The sequence below is a fragment of the Triturus cristatus genome, chromosome 10 (genome assembly GCF_964204655.1).
Source record: "Triturus cristatus chromosome 10, aTriCri1.1, whole genome shotgun sequence".
NCBI classification, from domain to species: Eukaryota; Metazoa; Chordata; class Amphibia; order Caudata; family Salamandridae; genus Triturus; species Triturus cristatus.
In genome coordinates this window covers 1,196,686,940-1,196,704,054 of record NC_140593.1, presented here as the reverse complement: position 1 = coordinate 1,196,704,054, position 17,115 = coordinate 1,196,686,940, and the positions used below count along the sequence as shown (strand labels likewise).

At 45.1% G+C, this 17,115-nt stretch overlaps 1 protein-coding gene across 5 annotated transcripts in view; it reads left to right on the top strand.

Annotated features, from left to right (window-relative positions):
* Nucleotides 1–17,115, top strand: part of SLC38A5 (solute carrier family 38 member 5) — a 419,077-nt gene that overhangs the window by 207,756 nt on the left and 194,206 nt on the right. For 4 of the 5 annotated variants that reach the window (XM_085629632.1, XM_085629633.1, XM_085629634.1 and 1 more), the window contains one exon: nucleotides 5,763–5,822. The exons of the other annotated variant lie outside the window; for it this stretch is intronic. The gene's annotated coding sequence lies outside the window, so the exon portion shown is untranslated. The remainder of the gene's footprint in view (nucleotides 1–5,762; nucleotides 5,823–17,115) is intronic. 5 annotated transcript variants of the gene reach the window in all.

Here is a 17,115-nt window from a genome sequence, read left to right as displayed (position 1 = left end):
TAAGCGTTGGATACCGTAGGAGTAAAAATTATTATTCCCACTCCAGTGAGTGCAATAGTAGGGAAAGCGTTGGATAGCGTAGGGGTAAAAATTACTATTCCCACTCCAGTGAGTGCAATAGTAGGGAAAATAATAATTTAATATTTTATTAAAAATAAATAAATTATTAATACCAAATAAAGATATTAAAATGAATTACCAATCACACAATATTTAATAATTAATTTATTATAAATACCACTTTTTTTTATTAATAACCTATTAATAATTAATTAACAACCAATTAATTTAAACCCACAACCCGCTACAAATAATAAATTAATACAATTAACATAATTATCAATTAAACAATTAATGCTAATTAATTACCAATTAATACTAATTATTTACCAATTAATAATTAATCAACAACCAATTAATTTTCAATACCAATTAATAATTACCTAATAGCAATTAAATTACTTCCTACCCTATTCCCCTATAAACCCACAACCCGCTACAGAAGTAAAACGCAAAATTAAATTAAAAATAATTAATAATTCCTAAAAATTAATATTTAATGTACTATAATTAAATTACTTCCCACCCTAATCCCCTATAAACCCACAACCCGCTACGGAATTAAATTACATAAAAATTAAATAACATACAATTCATTACTTTAAAATATTCAACATACATTCCAAAATTTATACATACTTTTAACACATATACCAACACTTAAAACACTATAAAAAAATTCGATATTTTTAACAACTATATTATGACTGTCGATATTACTTACTTCTATTTTATTTAAATCGATATTTTATTTCTTACCTGATTTTCGATATTCTTCACCGCTATATTTTGGCAATTCGATATTCTATCCATTCTATATTAAAAACTTGATATTCTGTCCTATCGATATTTTGAACTCGATATTATGTCTGTTTACCGATCTTAATATCAATCACTTTTTGTGTCTCAGTCGAGGTGGAGCCTCAGTATCTTCATATTACATAGCAACATCACCTTCTCTATTGAGTAGTTTAGGTCACCTGAACTGTCTAAATACATTAAGATTTCAACATACCTGTGAAAGAAATTATAGCTCTTAGTTTAATGTCTATAAGTCATATGCCAGGATAGATTTCTTCCTAATTAATAGAACTCTAGCACCAATCTTGTCCGATCCGCTGGGACTCAACCCATGCTACAGTACTCTTTTCTCTAAGGCAGTCTTCCCAGTCCAGAAGGTCCTAATCATGAGATGAAAATTAAGAGTCGCGTGTAGACATCTGGCTTTTAGCGCAAATATTTGAGAAACTTTACCACATTATTTTGATGAGAATGTTTCTGATAATGTGACTTGGGATACAATATGGGAAGCAGCAAACGCCGTAATCAGAAGCCAAATGTTCGTTCATACAACCTTCATATGGCTTGCAAAGCAAAAGGATGAACAACAGACTCCAATGCCTCTACTAGAAAAATAATGCAAGAAAGACTTGTCATAAGATACTCTAGAGCTACAAAAATCAAAAGGAAAGTGTAGCATTTGTTCGTAGGAGATGCTGCACATAAACTCTTATGCCCTAAACACATTCAAGTGATCCTTGCCCTTGTCATGTCTCGCATCGACTACGCTAACTCCCTGTACTCTGGTATCCCGGCTTATCAATCCCACCGTCTACAATTAATCCAGAACCAAGCAGCTAGACTTGTTTATGGCCAGCCTAAATTCCACCATGTTAAACCACTTCTTAAGAATCTTCATTGGCTCCCAGTCTCGCAGCGGTGTCTTTTCAAACTTGGCTGCTTGATTCATCAAGCCCTCTCATCCCATTGACCAGCCTTTATTGTCACTAGACTTCAACCATATGTTCCCTCTCGAGAGCTCCGCTCTTCTAATATGAACCTCCTGACCCCCTGCCCTTTCAGGAGGAAAAAATATGGTGGTCTACGTTTCTCTACCTTAGCTCCCCAGTTCTGGAATTCCCTCCCCTCTGAATTGCGCCTCACCCTCTCCTATCCTCAATTCAGGAAATCCCTCAAAACTTGGCTCTTTACCCTGGCATACAATTAATTATCTGTTCCTTACTGTGACTCTTAACACGTCCCCTCCCTAGCGCCAAGAAACCGTTGGTGTCTACGTGCGCTTTAGAAGTATTTTTTAACATAACATAACATAAACAGATGTACTATGAAAGAAGGGAGAAAGGCTGATATGCTCTTGACCTATAAACTTAAGGCATCCCGCATTTGTGATTCTGTTAAGTAGATCAATAAGGTGTGTAAATCATCCACTGCAAATAGTTGCAATAACTTTCGAGCCAACAGATCAGAGTAAAAATAATTACAACCCCATGATACAGAGAAACAGAGGGATTACTTGGCACGTATCCTGTTTCATAGATCAGGTTTTATTCATTTCCCTAGAAGAGCTTATTGCTGAGGGTAAAGCGTCACAAGTAATTAAAGGGATGTCTGGTAAAACGATTTGTGTTATATTTACTGCTCTCTTTTACAAATCATTTGAGAATATACTGGTAGGCCCTTTGACAAGTTTTTACATTTGTTTACAGACAAGCACTGTATTAAAATGTATGATGGCCTCAACTATATCCCTCCGCTTGAAACCTGCAAAGGACCTAGAATCTAGCTGTCATACAGATCTATTGCCCTATTAAAATGCAACAATAAAATATATTATAAAATCTTCACCATGCATCTCGATAAACATCTTGCCACATTCCATCTCTCCCTGTCACTCAGGGTAAATAAATTATTGACAGGCAGACAATAATGTACATGTTTATTTGATGCCATGGGCGTGGCACGTTGTAATGATTCATAAACTATTCTTCTCTCGCTGGGTCTGGAGAAAACATTTAATAGAGTTGACTGGAGTTTTATTTGATAAGTGATCTTGGCCAAAACATCCTGCCAAATTTCTTCATTCATCCAGCAGAGTTAGCGGCAATTTTCTGTCCTCCTAATCAATCACTTTAACCTGAAAGACAGTATTTGAATGTCCAATTTAACCTCTATTTATAGGGTTGTCATTGGAAACCCTAAAGCAACAAATACATTCTAATGAGCCCATACATGGAATGTGAGCTTAGTAGGTGCAGCACTCCATGATTGTTATCTTCACAAATGTAATTTTATGTTTTTTGACTTCACCATAATGAATCTCTCCCAGCTTTAGAGGCAGAACTTCAGAAATGTAATGAAGTCTCAAGATTGAAGATCAATCAGTTATTCAATGTCACTAGGCATAGATGTATCTTATCACCCATTTGGAAGTGAGAGAATTTTGACTGATACTGGTTTTGAATGGACCAATACACAATCTTGGAGCAAAACTCTTACAGAGTGATAATGCTCTTTTGAATCTAAAGTTCCAGCACTTTTAGATAACTCTTTACGAATACGTACTAGGGGAGAAAGCTTGGGGGATCTTGTTTTAGGATCGTGTCATGCAGTAACATGAATTTTATGCCTAAACCACTCTGTTTTATGCAGGCCTTGCCAAGCGTTCCCAAAGGACCATCTCAAAACTGTTGAGCAAAAATTGTATTCTTTATATATGCAAATGAAGCCCCAGCACCCCTCCCCCAAGTGGGGTGTGAAAGACTTCACAAATTATACACAATGGTGGGTTAAGCTTCCGTTATGTGAAAAGTTACATTCTGGCAATTCAATTGAGGTCAGCATCATACTAAACTTGCAACTGACAGGGACATTATGGATGCCTCTTGATTTGATGCCATTGCCACATGTTATTTGGCTTCCGTCTTCACATTGTTAACAAATGAGTTCCCCCCTTCTCTCTACTTTGATGGCGCCACCTGTCAAGCTTCGGCCAAGGATGTAGACCCGCTGAGAATCTCTACCTTCCCGAGTCTTACCAAAGGTATTGATAACGCGAATATCTCACCAGAGAAAGAAAGCGAATATTATGAGGAAGGGAAACAGATGTGTTTGTTGAAGTGTTGCATTCTCAGGAATACTGGGCGTGGACTGTCATCTGGTAACGACCAGTTTTGCGGACTGGATCCCAGGCAGTGGATGGAAAGAGTTCAATAAGCAATGGTCAAGCCAAAAGGTAATGTACAAACATTACAGAAGAAGAGGTGGTGCAGAGATGAGGTCCCTGCTGTCAGATTTAGTAGCTTACCCTGATCAAGGGCAGTGTTGGTGTTAATGAGACGAGACATCGTCACACATTAAGCGTCAACTGTATCTTCAGAGGGCGTTCCCTCATTTGCATGGGGTCATGGCCCAATGCAAATGAGGTAATCCCTTTGCCTGTGGGCCCACGCTGTATTACTGATTTGAGAGCAGAGGAAAAGAAGCTCCCAGGAGGAGCACTGAGAGTGTGTCAGTGTGCCCCCTGACTGCAGCACTGTGGAGGGGGAAAGGGTGTCACATGGACATCCGCTTGCAGGCGGGTGCAGTCACTCACTGCACCCGCCTGCAAGATGATCTCTAATCCCCCTAAAAAGTGCAGGCAAGCTGACGCCTGCGGGGCAACGTATTCACCATTAAGCGGCGCATTTTCATTGTTTGCGTTGGGCGCACTGTAAAAGGTGCGCCCCGCGCAAACGATGATGCTCTGTTTGCATAATACGGGCCCAGTGGAGAACTTACTCAAACATAAAGTAACCAGAGAGGGATGTCCAACTTATATCGGGCATTGGGACATGAAACTAAACTATATTAACATTTATAGCTGACCAGTTGGTTGGCAGAGTTTGATAGAAATGTCCCTGACGAAGTGCAGGCGACTAACATCTGGACGATGGTGGCTGTTTCATTGATCTTCTCACAACCAAAAGAGAACTCAAACCAAAAACTCCTACAATGATATCTTACACCTGTCAGGCTACAAGCGATCTTTGGAGGATCTGAACGATGGTGGAGGGATTGTGGACAAACTGGAACTATGTTTCAAATGTTGTGGTCTTGCAGACACGTTGAATCGTTTTTTATGGTGAGCAATTCTCTCTTACATTAAAATCGTAATGGGTTTCGCTGCTCTCCTGGAACCCCTGGTGTTTTTGTTAAGAGATCTGGATGAAAAGAATATTTGTCCACTTTCTTGCTTCACAACAAAACTTATATTCCACTCCCCGAATCTCAACGTGGTGGGCTCAAGTGTGTGAAATTTACGCGAAGAGCAGCTCTACTCCGAGATAGTGGCCAAGGATGACAAAATCATGGGGTCCCTTCCATACATATATCAAGAGGTCTGTGTCGCAGGGACTGGACTCGATACAACCATCTGAAGTTTGGAACTTGTTGGATTCTTGATCTATGTTCGATGGTCTTGAATATTATTTTCCTTCGAGTAATTGTTGCTTTGACATGTACTGTTACCTATGGATATATGTAGACTATGTATGGGGTCAACCTGGGACCTCTCCAGACGGGTTCCCCGACCCAAATGATCACGATTGAATACATCTTAAATAAAATACCACCCCAATAGACCAATAGAGCATCCCTTGAGCCTGGTGGTCTTATCTTGTCACCCTAAATACAAGCATCGCCCATCCTTGGAAAACCTAGCATTGACAACCTTTTTAAAATGTCTTTATATCCTCCCCTTTCCTTGTGCAGGAGAACCGTGTTTAGTTACAAAACATCCTCTTTATGCAGCCCCTAGAGATAGCAAGAGCCTGCTGTCGGGGGTAGGGTGGGTAAATTATGCTTTTGACATGTTACCTGTTCAGGTGGGTGGCAATCTGAAGAGGTTCCTTTCTCTATTGCAGGTGATTTTTCAAGAGGGGATGGCAGGTGCCCTGTGAAGACGGCATGCTCGGCTGCCTTCAGTAAGTGTCCCTTATTCAACTATTACTGTTCAACAAACTGGGCTGGCAATGACGTCAGCGAAGCCAGCGATGCTTGGGCATAAAGCAACATAGCGTGCACGTGTGTCCTCCCCTACTAATGTCTTGATTTTATGAAGTTTTATTGAAACAAACACTTGCTCCTGGTGTGAATTTGGGCTTCTGCTAGTTCGTCATGTTTTTTTGTGCAAAATGGGGTTGTCAATTTTGGAAAGCAATTTTGAATTTACGGAAAATATGGAGTGCTGTTTTCTGTAACCATGCCCAAGCTGTATGGCCCTGTGTGCGCTGTCGATTTTCGAAGCACAAACATTTTGTCTCCCCTAAATAGAAAAACTAAACTATAAATCAGTAATCTCATCTGTATATCCTTTGCGCTTGAGGGACACAAGTACAGCTCTGTGGATCTATGCGCCTGCAGCAGCAAACTCTTTCCAACCTGCTGGTCAATGGTTAAAATTAGGCTTGTGCAAAATTGGTGTCATTTCCTTTGCAGAAACTGCACGAAATTCCCAAAGATCTGCGTAAAATTACACAAAATGCCAGACCAGCTATTTGAGCTATTTTCTAGCGAAAAATGTATCAGTGTTCATTTTTGCATGCGAGGACACATTTTGTGCTAAAAAAATGGGGCAAAATCGCTTTAACACGAACAACAGCTGCTAGCATTGTGTCTGGACATGTTGTTTCTGTGTTCCTGTGTTAGGATCTATACCTGAAATTCAGCTATATGGTATAATGTTAGCTGTTTTGCTTAAAAAGCATAATGCAGAATGGTGAAATTACTCCAGATTACGACGGCGTAAACAACATTTGGCTCAAGCTGAGATCCAAGGCAGGCTCTGCCTTTCATCCTTTCGGATTCAGTTAGATACGTGCAGTCGAGTGCGGTGATTGTATCATATGTTGCTTATAGTGTTAGGTAACCAAAAGACTGGTAGAAAAGTTACATGTTAACTTTTGTTAGTTATGCCTATACAACAGAAAACTCTCTTGCTATGTGGTAGATTACATAACAGGGTGATGCGCTAAATTACATAACAGGGTGATGCGCTAAATTACATAACAGGGTGATGCGCTAAGTGTCAATTTAAAGAGTGTAAGGAATGCAGTGTGTGCAAGATGCCTTCTTTTTGGCAGCCTAGTGGGATTTTATGGAGTATAAAGACCTAGATTACGTACCTGTAATTCCATTACCCTGAGTCCAATCTTCCCTGTTCAGTCACTACGAACCAGGGTATTTATGCCTCCACCGATATCAGAGACTAAACTCTGCAGTAACAAGGGGGACATAGATGGTGTGTGGGGGTGGGACATTCTTTGAAAGTGGGGTTTGTTACGTGAAGAGGAGAGGCTTACCTCTTACCCCCAGATTTGTTTGTCATAGTTAAAAGTTAAAAAACCTAACAAAGGCACACTGCTGCTGAGGGCAAAATAGTTGTAGGCAACAGGATCTTTGTTGAAGTAATTTGAGATTTGCTCTCTCTCTCTCTCTCTCTCTCTCTCTCTCTCTATATATATATATATATATATATATATATATATATATATATATATATATATATATATATATATATATATCTCTCTCTCTCTCTCTCTCTCTCTCTCTCTCTCTTCACACACACACTTTCTCTATCTCTCTCTCTCTTTCTCTCTCTCTCTCTCTCCTCCCTTGTATCTGGACAAAGCTATATCTCTCTGAAGAGCTGTAAGAAGAGCGAATCAGTGGTTGTTGTTATTCATTCCAAGTTGGCTTGGATGGTATTGTACCAATCCAAAGGTGTAATACTGTGCCTGGAGTGGTAAAAGGCTTTGATCATTTGTCACATAATACATAAAATAAAAAGCACACTTTAAACCAGTGTAGTCACTGAAGAAAAAGGAATTATTTTAGGTGGATGTGAACAATGCGCAGAAGCTGAAGTGAGCCAATAGCTGAAATGGGATCTACATTTGACCCTGTTGAATACTGGGTGCTCGGAAGCAAAATGTGAATGACCATTGAACAGACCAGTGGATGAAGCCCTCTGACCAAAAGCCGCTCTCCATTTGTAGTTTGCCTATGATTTTGTTTATGATAGAAGCAAAAGGTCTGATGAGACAGCTGAAGCCATGTCAAAACCAGACATAAAAAGAAATGCGGTCTCCACGTTTCGGTTTCTTTAACGTTGGTAGACTGGCTTGTACTGTGTTATATTGATGTGTAAACTAAAGAAGGATTAGGTAATTAAACAATAGGGTAAGAACGACTGAATGATAGAACAAGCATTGGCAAAGGCAATTGGTCTCACTTTAGTAACCTATTGGGCTTGCCAGTGGCTTTTAGTTGTGCTGCACAGCATCCATGTCGATGTGCAGCGTGGCTCAAGGTAAAGAAAAAAGCGAAATCCTTTAAAGTAGACACCTGCGTTATTTTGCAGGTGCAAGCACCATGCTTGCTGGGTAACTAGATCAGTAATTAAAAAGAAAAGAAAATGCGCAAATGTGTGTGGGTTTTTTTTTTTAAGCGGAATGGTGGGGGGAGTGGAAGGAAAACGGGGAATTGTAAGGGAGAGGTGAAGCAGCACAGGGTACGTGGGACCAAACAGCGAAGCAACACTGGAAGGGAAGCGAAAGTAATGGGAGGTCTGGGGGGGGAGGTGGGAGCACAACCGGGTGGGGTTGGGGAAAGCAACACAGAGGGCACAGGTTTGGGTAAGCAACCAGGAGAAGCACATGAGTGAGTGCAAGAGGGAGGAGGGCAGGGAGAAGCAGTCGGGCAGCAGAGAGTACAGGGGGAGAGATATACATGAGGGACGGCTTGAAAACACATGCACTGTAATGTAGCGCTTTGCACCAAAGAAAAGTAGTGCTTGATAAGCAAGCAGTGATGCCAGCCAATCAAAAGGATTGTGCAGAGCCAGTGCTCCATAGGAGGAACAAGCACTAAATTGACCAATTGGGACACACATAAGAAGCAGGCAAATGAAAGTGACAGGAACGCCAGCCAATGGTACGCAATGGGCAGGCCCTGAGGCCCTCTATGTTCTTTGTAAGCCACAACATGTCTCGTAGCAGACAATGCAAGCGCCACCTAGTAGGCTCAACCGTAAAAGGGTAGGGGCACCCTACTTCCCCAGTCGAAGTAGTGTCCCACTGTGTAGTGTATCCAGTGCTTGGAATGGAAAAATAAAAGTGCAGGTACGCTGTACCAGAGTACCAGCTTGTTTCTGAGAAGTGCCGGTACTCTCCAATTAAATGTATTACGTCTCTCTTGAGATGTACCGGTACTCTCCCCCTCAAAATAAAAAAGTGACGGTATTCAGTACCGGACAGTACCGGCCCATTTAAAGCACTGAGTGTATCCAATGTAGTGACGTATAACGTCCGAGAACGCTCGGTGACGCAGCCAGGGTGTGTTAAATGTAGTCACTGGAGCCTTGTTTAGGGTGAGGGCTGTGCTGCAGCCCTTCCTGCCCGTGGCTGCCTGTGGGGAAGAGTTTAAATTTAGAAACCCTGTTGCCAGGCCCAAGGTCTGCGAGGAGGCTCCCTTGGAGTCCATCCCGTGTTTGGGATGGAGCAGCCTCGCCCTGCTGCCGCCTGAGGGGAGTACGTGCGCTCCTCCGGGCCAGGAATGGCAGATGTTAACCCCATCCACTGCTAGGCGCTTCAGTGTGCAGAGCTGTGCTATAAGAATCATGTCATCAATTCATTCATTAACAGCGCAGCCCAAGTGAGATGTTCACAGCTTTGATGAAAGGCGAAAATATTACTTTTCGGTGCATATTTGTGAATAAAGGCCTTTGAGCAAACACAGCAATACATATTACTGTTACTAGCTGTATGGTCAGTTCCCGCCTGCCTTTAGCGAAACCTTATGGCCACCAGACTTCCCTCGACCCAACTCAGAGGGCGATCCAGCAAAGAACTAGGGGGTCTGGTTTGGAGAAGACCTTCGGCTTTTGGTGCAAATCAAGAAACTCACTGGAGTTTGCTTTGGCTCTCTTAAATCATTAAGAAGGTTCTTCCCCATGCTTCCAAGGCCAGCCAAGAAAATGGTCGCCCGTGCTCTCATTCTCTCCCGCATTGACTATGCCAATGCTTTGTACATTGGCATCCCTGGATATCTGTTAAAAAAATTGCAGACCATACAGAATGCCGCGGCTAGACTTCTGTTTAACATCTCTGGAAGATCAAGCGTAAGAGAGCATTTACGAGATCTGCATTGGCTTCCTGTGGCCCACAGAGTGCAATTTAAAGCCCTCACTCTGGCTCATAGAGCTCTGCACGGTCTTGGGCCAATGTATATCAGGAAGCGTTTTGTTTCTATGTCCCCAGCAGATCTTTGCGCTCAGTCACGCAACGACGGAGGGCAATCCCCCAATTCCGCAGGACACGGCTGCGGGGTCAATCCCTCTCTGTTAAAGCAGCTATAGCTTCCCTTGGAATTACGGTATATTCAGGACTTCAGACTTTTTAAAAAACAACTTAAAACCTTTCTTTTTAATCAGCCGATTTAAATTCTTCGCTCCACTAGGTCACGGTTACTGTGCGAGCCAGGACACTCTTGAGTATTTGTGCGCGGTATAAATCCACTATAACATGACATAACATAACTAGCGTTTAGGAACCAATTTCCTGAATATAACCTAGAATCTTAATTTTGGAATAAATGGCGGGACTTAGGGGCATATTCTCAAGGATTTATTGCCGAGTTAGCGGCACTTTATCGCAGCCAAAGTGGCGATAGATTTATCGCCCTATTCACAAGCTGGTGCTAACAGCCGACATCGCCAGTTTTCCTGCCATAGCAGCCGCAAAACACATCGCCACGGATGACACCGGCAACTAACGCTAATGAGATGCAGAGTAGGCGTTCCCGTGCAAAAAGCTGCGAAAAAACCACTTCGCAACATTCTCAACGACCAGCCAGATCGGCGATAAAATCACAAAACATGCGATAAGGTGCGTTAGCAGCAGGGCATTAACACCTGCTCTTTCCTGTTAGTAAGCACCCCCCTCACCACCCCGGACAAAGATATTTACATCAACTTTACCGAAATCATGAACAAAACTATTTGCCTGATGTCGCACAATTACAACAATTAACATTCATGTGTGGTCAGAAAAAAGAGAATCATTCATTCATCCATCCTTGAATTTCCAAACAAATAATTTTATTCAAATTAAATTCATAACAACTATTTGGAAGAGTCATGGCGTGTCTTCTCTGGACAATCTGTAAGTCACAGCCTGCAAGACAAAATTCAAGATAAGAAGGTGTGTCATGTGCTCATCAAAGGAAAGAGAGAAAGAGAGAGAGCAAGAAAGGGAGAGAGAGAGTGAAAGGAAGAGAGGGAGAGAGAAAAAAAGAGAGGGAGAGAGAGAGACAGTGAAAGGAAGAGATGGAGAGAGAGTGCCGACACTGCGGACCCAGGCCTCACTGCTCACCTGCTGCTACCGGTGTGTCTTCAACCACGTGCCGGTATACACTGCAGTCCACCAGGTCCCTTATCTGAAACAAGAGTCCAGATTTATTAATGGCAGAGTTTATATCATTGCACACGCCATCATCGCTTGCACGCCCCTGCTCACACAGGCTGCTGCACCCCAGCTCCGCCCGCCGACAAGCGGCGATTGCCCGCCCCTGCGCACCCAGGCCCTACTGCTCACCTTCCACCACCGGCGTGTCTCCAAGAGGGCCCACCACGTGCCGTTGCAAGCTCCAAACCCGGGGCCCATGACCTTGGCACCCTCCACATCATGCAGCACGCACCGCGGGCCACCAGGTCACACACGTCTCTGGGTCTTGATTTTGCAATGGCAGAGATCATTTCAGTGCACACGGCATCATCGCAGGCTGTACACCCGCTACGCTCTTTAGGTGCCACTAACTCTCTGAACCGCGAGGCAAAGCCACGTGGCGGTAGGACTGCGCTGCCCGCTGACTCAGACCTACACTGCGGTCCAGCAGGGCTCACACAAATCCTTACCAGTCCGGACCGCCAGGACGGCACATCATCGCAGGCTGCACACCCGCCCAGCACTTAAGGTGCCCCAACCTCAGTGCACCGAAAGTCAACGTCTCGTGGCGGTGGGCCTGTGCCGGCTGCAGTGTATCCGGTGCCACCAACTCTGTGCAACACAAGTCATGGACCCTTTATGATTGAGTCTCGTGATTTGCCAAGCGGATGCAGCCATGTCACCTCTGGCAGTGGGGAAGAACTGGGACACATAGCGCCGTTGTCCTCCCCCCCCTTTATACGTAAGCTGAGTGGGCTGGGTCGGCGTACGCCAGACCAGCCTAGGGGTGTGAATAATTATCCCTGGGCTCTGGGCGTGGTTCATTTTTGGGCTGGACAGGAAGCCAACTGATGCGTGTGTCTCTGTCGCAGCATCGGCGCCACACAGCCCGCAGTCGACAATGTTTCAATGTGGCATGCACCCGGGATTTTACAAGGAGCGCAAGACTGCTCGGGCTCTTGGGTCATACATGCCAACTGTTGTGTGTGTATCGCTATTGGTGCACTATAAGCCTAAGGCCTAGCCTCAATTGCAGCGTGAAAGCCACATCACATTTCCAGAATACAAGCAGTAGTCAGACTAACATTAGGGATGAAAGCTTCTTTGTCTCAATACATAAGGTGGAAGGACATCTGCACCTCCGAATTTGGTCTTGCATGCGGCAGACACCCCCTGAGAGAGATACCATAGCAGATGATGACGACTCCCACAATACGCACAGCGCTAATGAAAGACCAAGGTATCCACACCCCACACACAGAAGTCCTTGCTCGAGGTACTCTTGCAAGGAATGCCCTTGACACTTGCGTACACAACAACCCATACATCCAAACGTTGCACACACATACAACTCATTGCTCTGAGCTGTAGCATATCATCCACATAACTGCCGCAGGTCAGAAGAGTGCCGGTTCTACGAGAGCCACCAACGCAATGGCAGAACATCCTGGGCACATGTACAACGCCTGTCACATGGAACTGTACCGTGACCGAATGTTGCCGTCAGTGTCTGATGCATTGGTCTGCATGTTGTGGCCCTTGTCTTGCCCGTACTGACACGCACATGCTAATTAGGTCTACGTAACTTCACTAGTGTTCAACTGTGATGAGTGTTGATTAGAATGACAAATCGTGTGCCTCAATGAGCATTGTCCGTACACAGTGAGGGACTGACTGACGCATTTCACTTAGGAGTGAGTCCCTCTTGCCAGCTCTACCTCTGTGAGACAGACATTGTGGTAGGGATAGTTGCTGATAGACCTGTGCTCTTACGTGTCTTCAGCAATGTGAGTATGGTGTCCAACATCTTGCCATGTGCATCAATGTGATCCATCACTACAGGCTGTGTCCACCCAGTTGAGTGTGAGTAGGTATGCGAAGAGATGTTCTGTTGTCAAATGTGATGGGGGACACTACTTTAGGCCTGCAAACGACTTAGACATTTCATACACAGCCCTATTTCCAACATTGCGTGGGGCAAAGCTGTGAGATTGCGCGATTGTTGTTTCATAGCAATGAGGCCACAGCTAGTGCACACATTCACAGTCATCTCACTGCCTATGTGTGTCACGGTCACACATGTGCATTGCTTTAATTTCCCAGGGTGTACCTTTTTGTGCAATCAATGTGCTTACTTTCATCCATACTTTCATACTTGATCGATTATGGACATGACACATCTGTGTGAATTTGAATGATTTATTCACATCCGGTGGAGTGTGGGAGCTGGATCTGTACATGGCCAGGCAAACCCCACATTACATTGTAGCCCAGTGGAGGGCCAGGCAGAGTCATTTAGGGATTGACATGTAAAGTACAGTCCGCAGTCTAATTGCTGTGTCATTGGTAAGCAAACAAAATATGGCAGTCCATGTCGTGGTCCAAGGTGAGTGTCGTAGAGTGTTTCGGGAGACAGTGGGAGGTGTTGTTACAGTGCATGATGCAGAGGGCAGAACCAAGCTGAAACAGGGCATATGGCGGAGAAGATTGCTACGGGCTCCTTCTTAATACACAGGTGGAATCACCCGCATCTTCATCCTCTATGTCATCTGTCTGACATGTGGGTGTTGATGTTTGGTCTGCAGCACTGTGTGCCACTGACACATCAGGGGCCGGAGATGTGTGTGTAGAAGTACCAGAAGCATTCATCAGCGACTGCCTTAGTGGCAGTAATGCGATGATGAGGATCTGCAGGGCATGGAAGATACCAACAACTTTACACTGGTGTGCATCCGTGGCAGCCATTCTTTCTGCATGCATCCGCTCCATGTTCTCCATTATCCTCAGCATCTGTGCCAACTCTTGGCTGACATCGCTGAGGCCACTCTTACTAGACAGTTATTCTCCTCTCAGAGGCATGACTCCAGCTATGTCGGGCATGGATTGTTGGACATCATGGAGCGAACTGTGGGTGTCCGTTAGGGATTGTAAGTGGTCCCTGATGTGACTTAGACACCCACGTATGTCATCTAATTTGGCTGCCATGTGGTCGAACCTCACCCGCACCTGTTCAGCCACCTCCTTCTGGCAGTCTAACATCTGGCCTTGGAATGCGATGTGTTCTTCGACGAGGTGCTGGGAGCCAGCCGTGGTGGTGGGTGCTTCCTGCTGTGTGGTCTGTGCAGGGGGTGGGGTCTCCTCGATGCAGCTGTGCTACCCTGCTCCTGGAGGTGGGTTGCCGTAGCTGTCCATGAGCTGTTGTAGGGCGTCGGTGTCGAAGGTGTGAAAGTCCTCTTCATCATCACTGATGAGTTGTCTGGTCTGCTCTTCAGGAGGTGTTGATTGTCCCCCTGCAATGTGAAGGGGAGATGCATTTTATCATTGTGTTGACATGTATGTTGACGCATTGTTCAAATTTACATTCAGACTGCATGACAATGTACATTGTGACTGTTTGGGAGGAGCTGACTATTTGATGCGGGACAGTGTACATTTGGACTACATCACGGATGTGAGGTTGTACATGTACATTCTCATCTCACAGTTTCCTGCTATGCCAGATGTGATTGGCCAGTTTCTACGCACAAGCGGATCCAGTTGTGTAGTCTGTTCTGTAGTGGAAGTGTTGCACTTTGTACCACATTGTCGTCAACGTTGATGTGCTGTTATTGCTATGTGTGTGTGCTGCATTGTGGGAGAGTCGCCCTTGCAGCTGTGAGTTTGCTGCCACTTATCCCTTTGAGGCGGTGTGCCTTTGATTATGCGCTTCTACAGTGCTGACATGTTGCAGACTTGGCTAATTTTGACTCTTGTTCGGATTTTGGACTCCTGGGCATGGTTTATCCACAGATGTGTTGTTGACGTCAGGGGTTGTTTGTGCACGTGGATGTGTCAGAGTGTGACCTGCTCCTTTCCGCATGTGTTCCACACTCAGCCACCTCAGGGTCGTGGCGTGCACCATGTCATGATAATTGGACTGCAGCCATGCTATTCGTCATGCAGTGTCACTGGCATTGCCAGTGTGGTTCACAGACACGCAGCTTTGCTGCTTTTAACACGTGTGCATGGGTTGGTTGTGAGATTGGTGCTGTGTGGGGAGGGACCCCTTTGTGCCCATAGTGGCCGGGCGCCTACTTGCTGTTTGTATGTGTGCTGCAGTGTGCCAGGGGGATCAGGGATATATTATTATTATTATTATTATTATTAAAACTTATAAAGCGCACAGCTACCCTGGGGCATCCCGGCGCTATGAACAGTGCATCAACCGTGGGACCATGGAATAAAGATAGCGACTCACAGGGGAAACAGATGTGTTTTCAAGCCTCTGCGAAAACGCAGGGTACAGGTCTCAGCTCGGAGTTTTAATGGGAGGGAGTTCCAGAGCATTGCTGTATGCACAGAGAATCGCCTCCCTCCCGTGCGTGATCTTTTTACTCTCGGGACCTGGAGCAGACACCTCTGGTCAGAACTCAGTGCTCTATTCGCTTTATAGGGTACTACCAGGCTCCCTAAAAGAGGAGGCCCGCCGCCCTGGAATGTTTTATGGGCGATGGACAGTGCCTTGAACTGTACTCTCTCCCGCACCGGTAACCAGTGCAGTGCCTTGAGAGCGGGTCTGGCGGATTCTGTTCGGGGGATACCCATAAGGAGTCTAGCTGCCGCGTTTTGCACCTGCTGAAGCTTGTTAAAAGTCGATTCAGGGGCGCCCAGAAACAGACTGTTGCTGTAATCAAGGCGAGATGTTATCAAACCCTGAATCAACAACTTCCTTGATGGAAAAGGAAGAAGCGGAAGGATTTTCCGCGCAGCCCGCAGCAGGGCAAAACAGACTCCCGCAGTTCTTTTGGCGTGAGTTCTGAGGGAAAGATCTTGCTCCAGCCAGACTCCTAAGCTCTTGATCTCCTCTTTCATGGTTGGAAAGTCACCCATACAGCTTGGCCAACATGAAGGTGACAGTGGTGGCACTTTGTTTCCAAGCAGCATGATCTCTGTTTTAGAGCCGTTCAGCTTCAGGGCTGAACTGCTCATCCAGGTGTGGACGTCCGCCAGACATGCGTACAACAAGTCAGGGTTCTCCACCAGTTGAGGAAGGGCGACCACAAGCTGAGTATCATCAGCATAGCTGATGATTTTGATGTTATAAGGGGTCACCACATCCTCCAGGGGGGCCATATAGACATTGAATAATGTCGGGCTCAAGGACGAGCCCTGCGGCACCCCCCACTGGAGAGAAATAGATGGAGACTTGTTGCTTCCTTCCCAGACCTGATAGGAACGGTCTTCCAGAAATGAGCAGAGCCATTTCAGGGCGACACCTGCCACACCCACCTTTGACAGCCGTTGGGTCAACACCTGGTGGTCAACGGTGTCGAATGCCGCACTCAGATCCAGGAGGATCACTGCCACTGATCCTCCCGAATCTAAGATGCGCCTCGATTCCTCAACGACCGCCAGGAGGGCCGTGTCGGTGCCATGGCCGGGACGGAAGCCGGTCTGCGAGTCTCGGAGCAGACCATTTGACTCAAGAAAGTTGGACAGTCGATGGTTAGCAAGTTTCTCAGCAATTTTGCTGAGACCTGGCAACAGAGAAATGGGCCTAAAATTGGCCAGCTCAGCTGCGTCAAGGTTAGATTTTTTTAGAAGAGCCTTGACCACGGCTTTTTTCCAGGTGGGTGGCACCAGACCACGAGAGAAGGAGGCGTTGATCAAGTTCGTAATGGGCCCAACCACAGCGAATGCCGCTTGTTTTAGGATTTTGAAAGGGACAGGGTCCATAGGGGAACCGCTTTTTATGGAAACTATAGCTTTTAATGTTTCACTTTCTGAAACTGGG